The sequence below is a fragment of the Schistocerca nitens genome, chromosome 1, assembly GCF_023898315.1.
Source record: "Schistocerca nitens isolate TAMUIC-IGC-003100 chromosome 1, iqSchNite1.1, whole genome shotgun sequence".
NCBI lineage: Eukaryota > Metazoa > Arthropoda > Insecta > Orthoptera > Acrididae > Schistocerca > Schistocerca nitens.
In genome coordinates, this window is record NC_064614.1 from 262,344,521 (window position 1) to 262,358,445 (window position 13,925).

Below are 13,925 nucleotides of genomic sequence, written 5' to 3' on the forward strand. Positions count from 1 at the left end.
ACTGTAACATGGGCATTACAAGTAATGTTGTACAGTCAGTTTCATCTTTATCGCTGCCAACGTCAATGTCATTATTTACTACTGTACTTTAAACGTAAGTTTAAGTACTATAGTACAGCCAAATAAATCATTAGAGCTGTCAGCCAACTGTAAAGGCAATCTTTAATGCTGTCAGCCAATTTTAAACGTAAGTCACATCACTGGAAGCAGAACACGTACTTTACGTAATGCCTGTGTAAGTGTTCCATATTGTCTCAATTTGTATCTTTCACAGCGTATATTCTGATAATGCTCTTGTTCATTTGAAAAACGAAACCGATCATAACAAAAAAAAATAATAATAAAATACAAAGAGCGAATTGTGGCTGTTTTCTAAAATTTAGCTTTAACAGTCGCTCCCCCTGCAGACAATGGCTGCTTTCGGTATATTAGGTAAGATTTTGTTTTATTGCTTTATCACGCATTTTCCCCTCTTTGAGATCACCGTGAAGATATGCATGTCATCAGCTGATTAGCTGCAGTCGTTCGTTATGACTATATTTGTTGTTTGGCCTCCTTATGCATTATTTGTACATGTAGTGTGATCCATATGCAAGTGTCCGTGAACTCTTTCTCCATGCCCGCAGTTTACCATTAAATTTCATATCGTATTTTTATAACACAACTGTTTATTTTTGACGCTCTCTAATAACGTGATAATTCTCAGTACGTACCATCTCTCTGTATTCAAGTTTTTAAACTTTTCCTTCTTAAATGTTCTAATATTCTTTTCTCATTGTAGTTATTTATGGTATATTTTTCTGTACTGTCTTCTGAAGAAGGCACTGGAAGCCTGAAACATTAGTCACAGTGTAAGTATCTGCATTCTAAGACAATGTGCGCTACAATGAACAGTCGTCTGACCTACAGTACGAAGCTGTATGGTACGTTTCCTGTCATCATTACTCCATCGTCACCACTGTTACTGCGAATTGTGGCTTAGAGCACAGCGGAGACCTTGTCCCTCGGTGAAATATTTTCTAACCGTGTCGTCTGGTTCAAACTACACTACTTTTCTTGAGTGTAGTTATGTAGAAAGAACTGAACCCTTACAGGTAACGGTGCTATCTTTGCATAACTACCAAGTAAGTATCGTTATCGGTAACACAACATATTGGTTTTTTTGTATACAATCTTGTATTTTAATTTATAAATCGTACTTTATGATGCTATTCCCGAGGATGCTGGTTGTCTGTGTGAGAGGTATTGGCGAACATAATTTTTGTCGACTTCATAGGTCGTTTAATGTTGCGGCTGATTTCTAGAGGAAAGTGCATGAGATTCTCTGCAGTAAGAATGGACAACCAAACGCAGCTCAGCGTAATCCTTTACAGACCTCCAAAATTGCTGAATTTTATTGCTCAGCCATGGGGTGGGTTCAAATGGCTCTGAGCACTATGGGACTTAACATCGGAAGTCATCAGTCCTCTAGAACTTAGAACTACTTAAACCTAACTAACTCAATGACATCACACACATCCATGCCCGAGGCAGGATTCGACCCTGCGACCGTAGCAGACGCGTGGTTTCTGACTGAAGCGCCTAGAACCGCTCGGCCATCGCGGCCGGTTGTGGTGTGGGGCCAGAGTGTCTTGGATGTCTACGAGACAGCTCTCACCAGGTCTAAGTCGTACGCGCTAACGACCTTCACTTCCATGCAAGCAAAGTCTGCTTTCTTCGCTTAAGACCGCGCTGCCCCATCCCTTCTTCGAAGCAATCCTCTGACAGCACCAGTCGAGCGCTACTCGTCGATGCTGTGGCCTGAGCGGAAGACGGTCTAGAGGTGTGCAACAGGCTCGTGTTGACTCGTCTGGTCTCACAAGCCCTCTTAAGTGTGACGTAGTAGCTGTACGATCTGCCACCGCTGCCCACATAGTACGAGGGGCGTCTATGCTGCGTGGGCGTCCAGGACCTCGTCCACGATATGAGAATGGTCACTTGACAACTGATACCAGCGTCGTGGCACAGCTGATGCAGAACGTCCATCCTGTGGGGAAATTCTCCGAAAGGACAATCCCGCCACTCGGAAGGCCACAACTTGACCCCCTTCAAACTAGCCCAGTTGGCTGTAGCAAGCATGAGTGCGTCTCCGTGATACGGTCGCCTGCTTGATTCACACGTTTGCACCACAGTGCGTCTTTTGGCTGTGAGCTTTCCGTGTTAAAGGGTAGACACAAATGGCGCTCTGACTGTAAAAGAGAACTGAACATCTGTTAGATGACCTTTAGTTTGCTTTCGGCAATGTGAAGGGCACAAGAGAGGCAGTCCGGACGTTGCGATTGGTAATGGTAGAAAGACTGAAGAAACATCAGGACTCGTTCATAGGATTTGACAACCTAAAAAAAGCCTTAGTGTCAAATAGTGCCAGATATTCAATATGCCGAGAGAAATAGGAGTAAGCTATAGGGAACGACCGGTAACATACACTACTTACAAGAACCAAGACGGAATAATAAGACTCGAAGACCAAGGGCGAAGTGCTGGACTCGAAAAGAGTGTGAAACAGGGATGCAGTTTTTCGCCCCAACTTTTCTATAGGTCGAAGAAGCAATTACTGAAAAATAAAAGAAAATTCAACAGTGGAATTAGAATTCAGCTCAAAAAGTATCAATTGTGGTGTCACCGCCAGACACCACACTTGCTAGGTGGTAGCCTTTAAATCGGCCGCGGTCCGTTAGTATAAGTCGGACCCGCGAGTCGCCCATATCAGTGATTGCAGACCGAGCGCCGCCACACGGCAGGTCCAGTCTAGAGAGACTCCCTAGCACTCGCCCAGTTGTACAGGCGACTTTGCTAGCGATGGTTCACTGTCTACATACGCTCTCAATTGCAGAGACGACAGTTTAGCATAGCCTTCAGCTACGTCATTTGCTACGACCTAGCAAGGCACCACATTTTTCAAGCTTGTATTCTGAACAGATAATATTGTGAATCATGTAACGTCGAGAGCGACGTTCATCATTAATCGATTAAAGCTAAGTATCAAACTAATTATGTCCTCTTTCTGAATTCTAATTCCTTGTCATGTTCCAGACCTTACGTCAGTATAGTTCTTCCCTCCTCACGCCAGCCTGCGTGAGGTAAAACGCGTGCATTTCGGCCTTCACTAGTAACACGGTGTTAGCTCTTCTGCCAACACAACATCAATGTTAGGATTCTTTGATGACGTTGCTCTCATAAGTGAAAGCAAAGAAAAATTTTAGGACGTGGTGAAGGCAATGAATGGCGTACTGATTAAAGTTTATGGACTGAGAGTAAACCGAAAAAGACAAAGGTAAGGAGAAGTAGCAGAAATGAGAATAACTTTAAAACTGTAAATCACGAAGCAGACGAAGGTAAGAAATCTTGGTACCTCAGAAACTTGAGAACACATTATGGAGGAAGCAAGGTGGACATAAAAAGCAGATTAGCACAGCCAAAATGAGCATTTCTGGCCCAGAGAACTATGCTAGTACCAAGCACTGCCCTTAATTTGAGGAAGAAAGTTATGAGAACGTAATTCTGGAGCACCGCGTTGTGTGATAGTGAATTATGGGCTCTGGGAAAGCCGGGAAATAAGGGAATTGGAGCGTGTGAGATTTGGTGCAATAGAAGGGCGAAGAAAACCAGCTGGATTATTAGTGCACGAAAAGCACTAGAGGGTACTGCAGAGGGTAAAAATCTGTAGAGAAAGACACTGGAATACATCGAACGAATAGTTGTGCATCGAACCAGTCATAAAATGGATGATTCACAAAATAAATAAATAGAAAACCACGAGACAGAATCAGTATCCTGTCTGCGTCGCCACCAACCAGAACCGAACTGGACAGTCTGTAAATAATCGTCATTATAATTCACTGCATTCAGGACCAGACACAAAGAAACTAATGACATCAGCGGCCAGTGGGCATTGATTTAAATCAATGGGGAAAGTTCAAAATTTGTGCCTGAATGGAGTTCCAACAGGGGTTTCATAATTACTTTTTTTTGAAAGAGGTAATAAATGATCTCTTCTTGAAATAAAGCATAATGCCTTCTTGTGTAAAAATTTGCAGGTGCAATGACAAAGCAAATAAAATTCTCTATTTCTTGAAAGTAAAACAGGATATTCTTCATGAAATAAAAAAATCTTTCTTAAACACGTAGATAAATATATTTTTACAGCAGTTGCATTGAGGGCAAGAAGGAGTTAAAACGAAAGACTTCTTGCTATCGCATGTAATGAAGGAACTTCTCTTTCTCCATTCGTTTGGAGATTACTTGAAATTCTTTTATCATTCAGTACTTACACTATGTGATCGAAAGTATCCGGACACCCCCAGAAACATGCGTTTTTTCATATTAGGTGCATTGTGCTGCCACCTATTGCCAGGTACTCCATATCACCGACCTCGGTACTTCTTGGACATGGTGAGAGAACGGAATGGAACTCATGGACTTCACACGTGGTCAGGCGATTGGATGTCACTTGTGTCATACGTCTGTATGCGAGATTTCCACACGCCTAAACATCCCTAGGTCCACTGTTTCCGATGTGATAGTGAAGTGGAAACGTGAAGGGACACGTACAGCATAAAAGCGTACAGGCCGACCTCGTCTGTTGACTGACAGAGACCGCCGACAGTTGAAGAGGGTCGTAATGTGTAATAAGCAGACATCTATCCAGACCATCACACAGGAATTCCAAACTGCATCAGGATCCACTGCAAATACTATGACAGGTACGCGGGAGGTGAGGAAACTTGGTTTTCATGGTTGAGCGGCTGCTCATAAACCACACGTCACGCCGGTAAATGCCAAACGATGCCTCGGTGTAAGGAGCGTAATATTGACGGTTAAACAGTGGAAAAACGTTATGTGGAGTGGCGAATCACGGTACACAATGTGGCGATCCGATGGCAGGGTGTGGGTATGGCGAATGCATGGTGGACGTGTAGTGCAAAGAGTAAAATTCGGAGGTGGTGGTGTTATCGTGTTGTTGTGTGTTTCATGGAGGAGACTTGCACCCCTTGTTTTTTTGCGTGGCATTGTCACAGCACAAGCCTATATTGATGTTTTAAGTACCTTCTTGGTTCCCACTGCTGAAAAGCAATTCGGGGATGGCGACTTCAACTTTCCACACCATCGAGCATCTATTCATAACGCATGGCCTGTGGCGGAGTGGTTACACGACAATGACGTCCCTTTAATGGACTGGCCTGCACAGAGTCCTGACCTGAAGCCTATAGAACACCTTTGGGATGTTTTGGAAGCCCGATTTCGTGCCGAGCCTCACTGACCGACATCGATACCTCCCCTCAGTGCAGCGCTCCGTGAAGAATGTGCTGCGATTTCCCAAGAAACCTTCCAACACCTGATTGAATGTATGCCTCCGAGAGTTGAAGCTGTCATCAAGGCCAAGAGTAGGCCAGCTCCATACTGAATTCCAGCGTTACTGATGGTGGGCGCCACGAACTTATAAGTCATTACTAGCCAGGTATCCGGATACTTTTGATCACATAGTGTAGTTCAAGATTTTGCTACCATAGTGTCCAACATATCCCCAGTAGCACACACTACTGATGCACTGCCCCGCTCATTAGCCTCGTTGCTTGCAGACACCACAGACTGAACAGACAATACATCTAAAATTAAGGCGAGGACAGCCAATGATGAGTTCAGAGCGGATGCACAACACGCTCGAACTCTTACGGTAATAAGCGAAATGCCGATATTAACCACGATAATGGGCAAGGGACACTATATTAATAGTGTGTGGAAAACATGGAATATGGTTCTGACAGGTGGCGTGCTGGGGTGACCTCTGTGTCCGAATGGCACAGTGTTCGGCACTTCTGCCTTGTGACCAGGAGACCAGAGCACGAATCCCAATCCGAATCAAATTTTCAACTTTCATCATTGATTTAAATCAGTGCCTACTGGCAGCTAACGTCATTAATTCCCGTGCGTCTTTTACGTTTACTTAAAAAATGGGTGATGCAGTACCTAATTGAGATGCTTGAGTTAAGTGCAGTTTGCTGGGACATTTCAGCTCTCCGAAATACTTGAGAAACTTTATCTCTGAAGATAAGTGCAATTTCACTTAAAGTTGCGCAAGTATTCGGTGAGCTGACACCTTAAAGATTTCCTGCTGCAATGTGTTTTGCAGCGACTCACTACGGTGGGATTAAATTCCTGGGAGCTTTTTGCCACGCTGCGCGGTGGAGCGTAATTACTGCAGCTTTGCGCCAGCCGCGTCCGGTTCTTGCGGCGCTACACCACTTGAGGCGGATCCCCGCATGGCCGCCACTCTCTGTCGGATTTAGACATTTTATGAGTTACGGGACAGGGTCTTATTAAAAAAAAATACGCAGTGAGGTGTTAGGAGCAGTATATGGGCGCTTTACGATTTCCCATCATGGCTGTCTAGCGGAATTCACATTCGAGTGCAACGAAGTCTGTCCACATTTCGAGTGAGACTGGCGCATTGCCCGCGGTTAAACTGTCAAGGAGATTCATCGAATTTATTACTGTATGAAGATTAATGAGTTTTCACTTCTAAGTGAGATCCATATTTTCATAGCTCTTTGTCGCCCAAAAGACACTACTGGCCATTAAAATTGCTGAACCACGAAGATGACGTGCTACAGGCGCGAAATTTAACCAAGACGATGCTGTGATATGCAAATGATTAGCTTTTCAGAGCATTCACACAAGGTTAGCGCCGGTGGCGACACTTACAAAGTGCTGACATGAGGAACGTTTCCAACCGATTTCTCATACACAAACAGCAGTTGACCGGCGTTGCCTGGTGAAACGTTGTTGTGATGCCTCGTGTAAGGAGGAGAAATGCGTACCATCACGTTTCCGACTTTGATAAAGGTCGGATTGTAGCCTATCGCGATTGCGGTTTATCGTATCGCGGCATTGCTGCTCGCGTTGGTCGAGATCAAATGACTGTTATCAGAATGTGGAATCAGTGGGTTCAGGAGGGTAATACGGAACGCCGTGCTGGATCCCAACGGCCTCATGTCACTAGCGGTCGAGATGGCAGGCATCTTGACCGCATGGCTGTAACGGATCGTGCAGGCACGTCTCGATCCCTGAGTCAACAGATGGGGACGTTTGCAAGACAACAACCATCTGCACGAACAGTTCGACGACGTTTGCAGCAGCATTGACTATTAGATCGGAGACCATGGCTGTGGTTACCCTTGACGTTGCATCACAGACAGGAGCGACTGCGATGGTGTACTCAACGGCGAACCTGGGTGCACGAATAGCAAACGTCATTTTTTTCGGATGAATCCAGGTTCTGTTTTCAGCATCGTGATGGTCGCATCCGTGTTTGGCGACATGGTGGTATGGGGTGCCATTGGTTATACGTCTCGGTCACCTCTTTTTCGCATTGATGGCACTTTGAACAGTGGACGTTACATTTCAAATGTGTTACGACCCGTGGCTCTACCCTTCATTCGATCCCGGCGTAACCCTACATTTCAGCAGGATAATGCACGACCGCATGTAGCAGGTCCCGTACGGGCCTTTCTGGGTATAGAAAATGTTCGACTGCTGCCCTGGCCAGCACATTCTCCAGATCTCTCACCAATTGAAAACGTCTGGTCAATGGTGGTCGAGAAACTGGCTAGTCACAATACGCCAGTCACTACTCTTGATGAACTGTGGTATCGTGTTGAAGCTGCATGGACAGCTGTACCCGTACGCGCCATCCAAGCTCTGTTTCACTCAATGTCCATGCGTATCAAGGCCGTTATTAGGGCCAGAGGTGGTTGTTCTGGGTACAGATTTCTCAGGATCTATGCACCCAATTTGCGTGAAAATGTAATCACATGTCAGTTCTAGTATAATATATTTGTCCAATGAATACCCGTTTATCATCTGTATTTCTTCTTGGTGTAGCAATTTTAATGGCCAGTAGTGTACAAAATAGCTTTTTTTATGTATGTAATTATAAAGGCCACGGAATAATAGTTTATCAGCATACAGTATTGTTTCCAGTTCGCGTGAACTACGCCGACAATCCCCCAGCACACCAGACTTGTTTCCGTATTGGGCTGTGAGAAAGCTTCATTGTACACTACTTTCGACTGATTAAGAGTAAACATACTACAAAAATGCTCAGACGCAGCTAGGCTTGGATTATAAATCAGTGGTTCTAATATTCAATAAACACCTCCAAGTGTTCGAACCAGCTCGATGCACTTGATAACTTGAGACCTCTACCCATTCAAATGAAGAAGACAGTCATAATGAAATGAAAATACGAATTTTGATGTAACGACCTGTTATAGCATTTGTTGCTTTGGCAACATCCCAGCGGTTATAACCATTTCGATGACAGATCATTCTTCGAATTCCGACGACTAGTGACACGAAATATCATCGATTCTCAGATACATTCTGAAAACACAACCAATTTTTACAGTAATTGTTGTGATTTAAGAAAATTTATTTCTTAAGTTTCAGTTCAGACACATTTTCACCAGCTATCTATTTCAAGGGAGAGTAACAAGTTTCTGAGGTCTTACTTATTTAAAATACCAAGAGGAGCATATAATGTTTTACAAATGTGCCTACATCCTAGAAATTACAGCCCTGGTGTCTTGATAACACCGTATACTATCAACAGAAAACGTTTTGAGAGTTGTAAACACTCTATGTGGGTCTTCGCATCTGTGTATGGCTGTTTTACACATAGGAATCAGCTCTGTTATCTGTTTCAACTGGTTTCATATTTTAAAAGGCGACAAACCTGTGTTATTTAACTGCATATTTATGTAACGTACGTATTTACATAACGTCAGTAACGACTTTTAAACTGACACTCCACGCATTTAATCTAAATATTTATTTCACGAACTTTTGCTTTCCCTTTAATCTATTTTTTATTTTAGTCACAATGTTTTCATTAAATGGATATATAGAAAGCAGTTTATGTACGTGATAAGGTTTGTGAAGGAATATAGGCATAATTAACTCCAATAACTGTGATTTCTCATTTTACATATAGAGAATGAAGATGCGTTTCGAACCTGGAAGTGACAACAACAAGGAACAGATCTGTCAAATCTGTGCCACTGTGAGTTGAAAATAAAAATGATTGATTCCAGAAGCCAGTGTTTTCATTGAGTTATTAATGGCAGTAATAGGAATTTCAGTAGTAATATTGTGGTACATTTTAACATCATGGACGTACATTTCATTGTTGTAGCCTCAAGAGAATTAAAATTTCATGTCTGATGTATGTATTTTGTTAGTGATGGATATTAGTGATTGATACTGGTCATTGTAGGTGATAGCTGTAGTTCTAAGGTTTACACTGTTTTAATAACTAACGATTGTAATGAAACAGTGCGTCAGTTGCTACAAGGTAATATTTTCTGTAAAATGTCATTAATGGAAATGCTACCGACATTAATAATGAAATGCAATTATGCATGTCTTTTTTCTAAATATTTCGGAATTGTTATTAATATTCATATGGCACTGGGGGCAGCCAATGTAAACACGTTTAGATGAATTGTAATCTATATTGGTTTTTAACATCGGTCTGCAACGATTTTCCGCTACGAACAACTTTATTAAAGCTTGTACGTATAGCAAGGGATAGGCCGTCGTCATTTCATTAGAACTGGTGACACTTAAGAAAATCACTAACAGTACGAAGTCAGATACTTGAACACTGCATCTCTGCCAAGCATTACCCTCGTAGGAAGAAATGACAACTGAATTAAAGCGTTCTGTGTCTGTACTCGTGTGTGAGACATACTTCGTTGAAGTTCTCACGGCATGTTCAGGGAACATAGTGGTTGAGGTGTACGGGCTTGGTAGTTCTATAAATGACGGGAGAGCAGACGAAGCGGCGAAAAGAAGTGGTGCCCGTTCAGTGCGCTCATAGGGACGATTTTCATTCGTTACTGATGATCGCGGCTTGTGCACTCGTGTTGTTTTTGTTGATGGTGAGCGGTTGCTGGCCATTAACGACGTGCAATCACGACACGAAAGAGAAGGCATCTGACATGTCAGCTCAGTAGCATCACGGACATTAATCAGGCTGTCAGCAGTAACAGGCGTCAATTTAGGTTGCATACGTGTGGCTCGTTGCACAGCGATAACTAACCTCTGCAAACATGTGCGTATACAGGGCGAATCACCCAATTTGTTACATTGATTTTTTTCCTGCAACCGTTTCATATATCCTAGTTACTTTTTCAACCATATGAAAGGAATTCTTCATTAATCGGTCACATGACATAGCAATATTAATTTGAGAGATATCAGCATTGACATCAAGGTATTGGAAGTAGGAAGTTCTGCTGCTTCTGTCACGAATGCGAAAGAAACTGATTCTAAGACTATTCAATTTCCAAAATCTGGTAACTAGTTTCGGGAGAATGAGTGTCTAGAGCAAGAAGTATTTCTCCGGTTTGAACACAAACTCATCAACAACTTAAGTAAAGTTTCCTGTTTATACGGCGTGTTAAATTACGAGGAAATGGAACGTTAAACCGTCGCACTACCGGAATGGAAAGGACACAGGAACTGCAGCTTTGTATTCCATCTGTCCACGATTTCGAATTTCTAATTAGTTTCACATTATTGTTAATAAGCCCTGACTTTATCACGTGATGAAGACAGTTGTATCAAGATACAGGAAGCATTCAGCATTCCGCGACAGTTCTCTACAAAGGAATGGAAAGGAAAAAAATGGCTCTGAGCACTATGGGACTCAACATCTTAGGTCATAAGTCCCCTAGAACTTAGAACTACTTAAACCTAACTAACCTAAGGACATCACACACATCCATGCCCGAGGCAGGTTTCGAACCTGCGACCGTAGCAGTCCCGCGGTTCCGGACTGCAGCGCCAGAACCGCTAGACCACCGCGGCCGGCGAATGGAAAGGAAGATTAGGGTGTAAACTTCCATCGACGTCAAAGTCACTAAAGACGGATCTCAAGCTCGGATTAGGGGAAGAAAATTCGTTGCCTTTTTTTACAGGAAGAACACGAAATTCATCTTAAAGTATTTCGAGACATCATGATAAAATAATCTGGATAGTCGAACGACCACTTTAACAGCCGTCCAGCTGAACTGAATGCGAATCCAGTTTATTGTGTTACTGATTTCCTCTAATTGAGCATGTCGCTCACTTTTGTTACATTAAGATTTTGAGGTTATTGCTTTTATGTAAAAGTGCTGTTGCGTTTGTTACTGTACAGGAGTTATAAAGACATAAACATGAGTAGTACGGTGGTTTAGTTGTCCGGTGACAGCAATAATAAGAGGTGAAGGTGCAGTCTGCAATACTACTCTGCAGTCAGCACTTAGTTTTTCCAACCATCTTCAGACTACTTTTTTACCATTCCACTCCCTAGCAGCGTGTGGGAAAAATTAATATTTAAATCATTCCATACGAGCTCCGCTTTCTCTTATTTTATTATGGTGTTTGGTAGCAATAAAATACTTTCACATTCAGAGGAGAAAGTATGTGATTGAAATTTCGTGAAATGATCTCCTTTCAACAAAATAGGCCTTCGTTACTCCATCTCGCTTTTTATGTCCATTATACATTCCCCCCTATTTCGCAGTAGTACAAAACGAGCTGCCCTCCTTTGGACTTCTTCGATGTCTCCCCGCAATCTTGTCTGGAAAGGACCCAAAGCACATAGCAAAACTCTAGCAGAGGACGGACACACTTCGTGCAGGCAGTCTCTCTAGTGATCCTATATTAGTACTCATTGACATCGTAAGTTTTACTGTTACAATTTCTGATTACATCCGAGTGCTAGACAAATTAAACTGTTACGTTGTTTCCCTATTGTCCGTATAGATAACTGCCCAAATTTCTTTTGGATCTGAGTTCACATTGTTTTTACAAGGATAATTGTGCTTTTGGTTAATTTAGACATGCTTAAAGTTTTTTGGGCTACGGATATATAGATTTTGTTGTTTCATAAGTGGTTTGCTGTTGTGTTATTTAAAGTTTGCATGTTTAAAAAGTGTTTGCTAAACTGAGCGCCACATCTGCACAGCCCTCACTTAAACCCCATTCCACATAAATTCCACCCTATACGTCATTATGACCGCTTGACTTCGCTACGGGCACTTTTAGTAACGTGCCTGCGAGTCTGTAGAGGAGCTGCATGCCATTATCCCTCAAGAGTCGAAACCAGAGAATGTAGCGATATTGGAAGTTGGCGACTGGAGCGAATTCGACCTGAAGTCCATCGGATACAGGTCGAGACTCTGGTCCGCACAATCCATTTCAGGAACAGTATTGTCCACAGGCAGTTACCTCAGATATACTGCTTTATGGCAAGGTGCACTGTCTCCGAACCGTCCACTGTTGTAAGAGATACACAAGGCTTAAAAATGTGCACATATCCCTCCGCATTTAGGGTTTTCTTAAGCGCAGTAACAGGACGTACACATCATATCCACGGAAACACCTGATACTGTAAATAACGATCTCCTTCGTACTTCATTCCTTATATGTGATATTCTCCAGACATTCGCGAAACCCACACCCTTTCATCGGATTACGAAAAGGTTGATTCATTACTTTAAATAACTAGTTTCCAGTCATCCACTGTCCCGTGGCATCTCTCTATGCACCACCTCAAGTCTCGCTTAGCATTCACTACAGAAATGTGTGGCTTATGGCGTGGTGCTCGACCATTTTACCCCATTGTAACTCACTACGCACAGACATTGTGGTATCTGGACGCTAGTACCACTTTGGAACTCACGGTTCCCTTCGCTAATTTTATGCGGTTTCTTACAACCACCGTTCGCAGTGTTCTGCGGTCCCTGTAGGTCAGTAAATTACATTTGCCCCCTATGGTTTAGCTGTGGTCGTGGCTTCACGTCTTCGTTTCACAATCACATCATCAACATTAGACTTAATCACCAATACAAGGGATTAAATATCTCTAATGGAATTTTACTCAGGTAACATCCAATGAATAGTCCTCGGGCCGGCCGAAGTGGCCGAGCGGTTCTAGGCGCTACAGTCTGGAACCGCGCGACCGCTACGGTCGCAGGTTCGACTCCTGCCTCGGGCATGCATATGTGTGATGTCCTTAGGTTAGTTAGGTTTAACTAGTTCTAAGTTCTAGGGGACTTACGACCTCAGCAGTTGAGTCCCATAGTGCTCAGAGCCATTTGAACCATTTTGAATAGTCCTCGTTCGAAGGGAAAAATCGTGCGGGCGGACAAAGAAAAGAATACGCAAACGTAAGAGAGAATTTAGGGCGTACTTGAGGATCTAGGCGCATACAGGGGATAGGCAAAACAGTGATAACAGTGGTAGTAATGGGATGGTTGTGTTTGACGGTTAACAACGCAGGTAAGGCACGTGTCGCGCTGGACTGTGCGTGTTCAGTACGGGCAAGGCATCAGTGCAGGTTGTTTACGAGTAGTACACACTTCGTACTCACATTCAGAGGCCGAGGTCGACGACCTAAAAGAGTTTCAAAGAGGACAGATTGTGGGGGACCGATTAGCTGGAGCATCAGTAACCAAGACAGGCAACTCATTGAATGTTTCAAGAGCAACTGTTTCAACAGTCGTCAGAGCCTACAGAAAACATGGAAAGACACTATCGTGGAAATGTAATAGCGGGCGCAAATCAAAACTAAATGACAGAGAGCGTCGTACGCTAGCAGGAATTGTGTCAAAACAACATAAAACTACGGCGGTGAAAGTGACTGCAGAGCTCATAGCCATCTTCGAGATCCCGTATCTATCGACACAGTCCGCCGAGAACACTATAAAGCGAATATTCATGGACAAGCTGCTATACCGAGACGATTAGTGACGACAACCAACGCAAAGAAGCTTAGAACGTGGATAAAACATGGTGTCAGAAGCATAAATCCTGGACGGCTGATCAGGGGAAGC

At 43.2% G+C, this 13,925-nt stretch overlaps 1 protein-coding gene across 1 annotated transcript in view; it reads right to left on the reverse strand.

Annotated features, from left to right (window-relative positions):
• LOC126242208 (frequenin-1) overlaps window positions 1-13,925 on the reverse strand; it is a 315,167-nt gene that overhangs the window by 34,870 nt on the left and 266,372 nt on the right. The gene's annotated exons all lie outside the window — the stretch shown is intronic.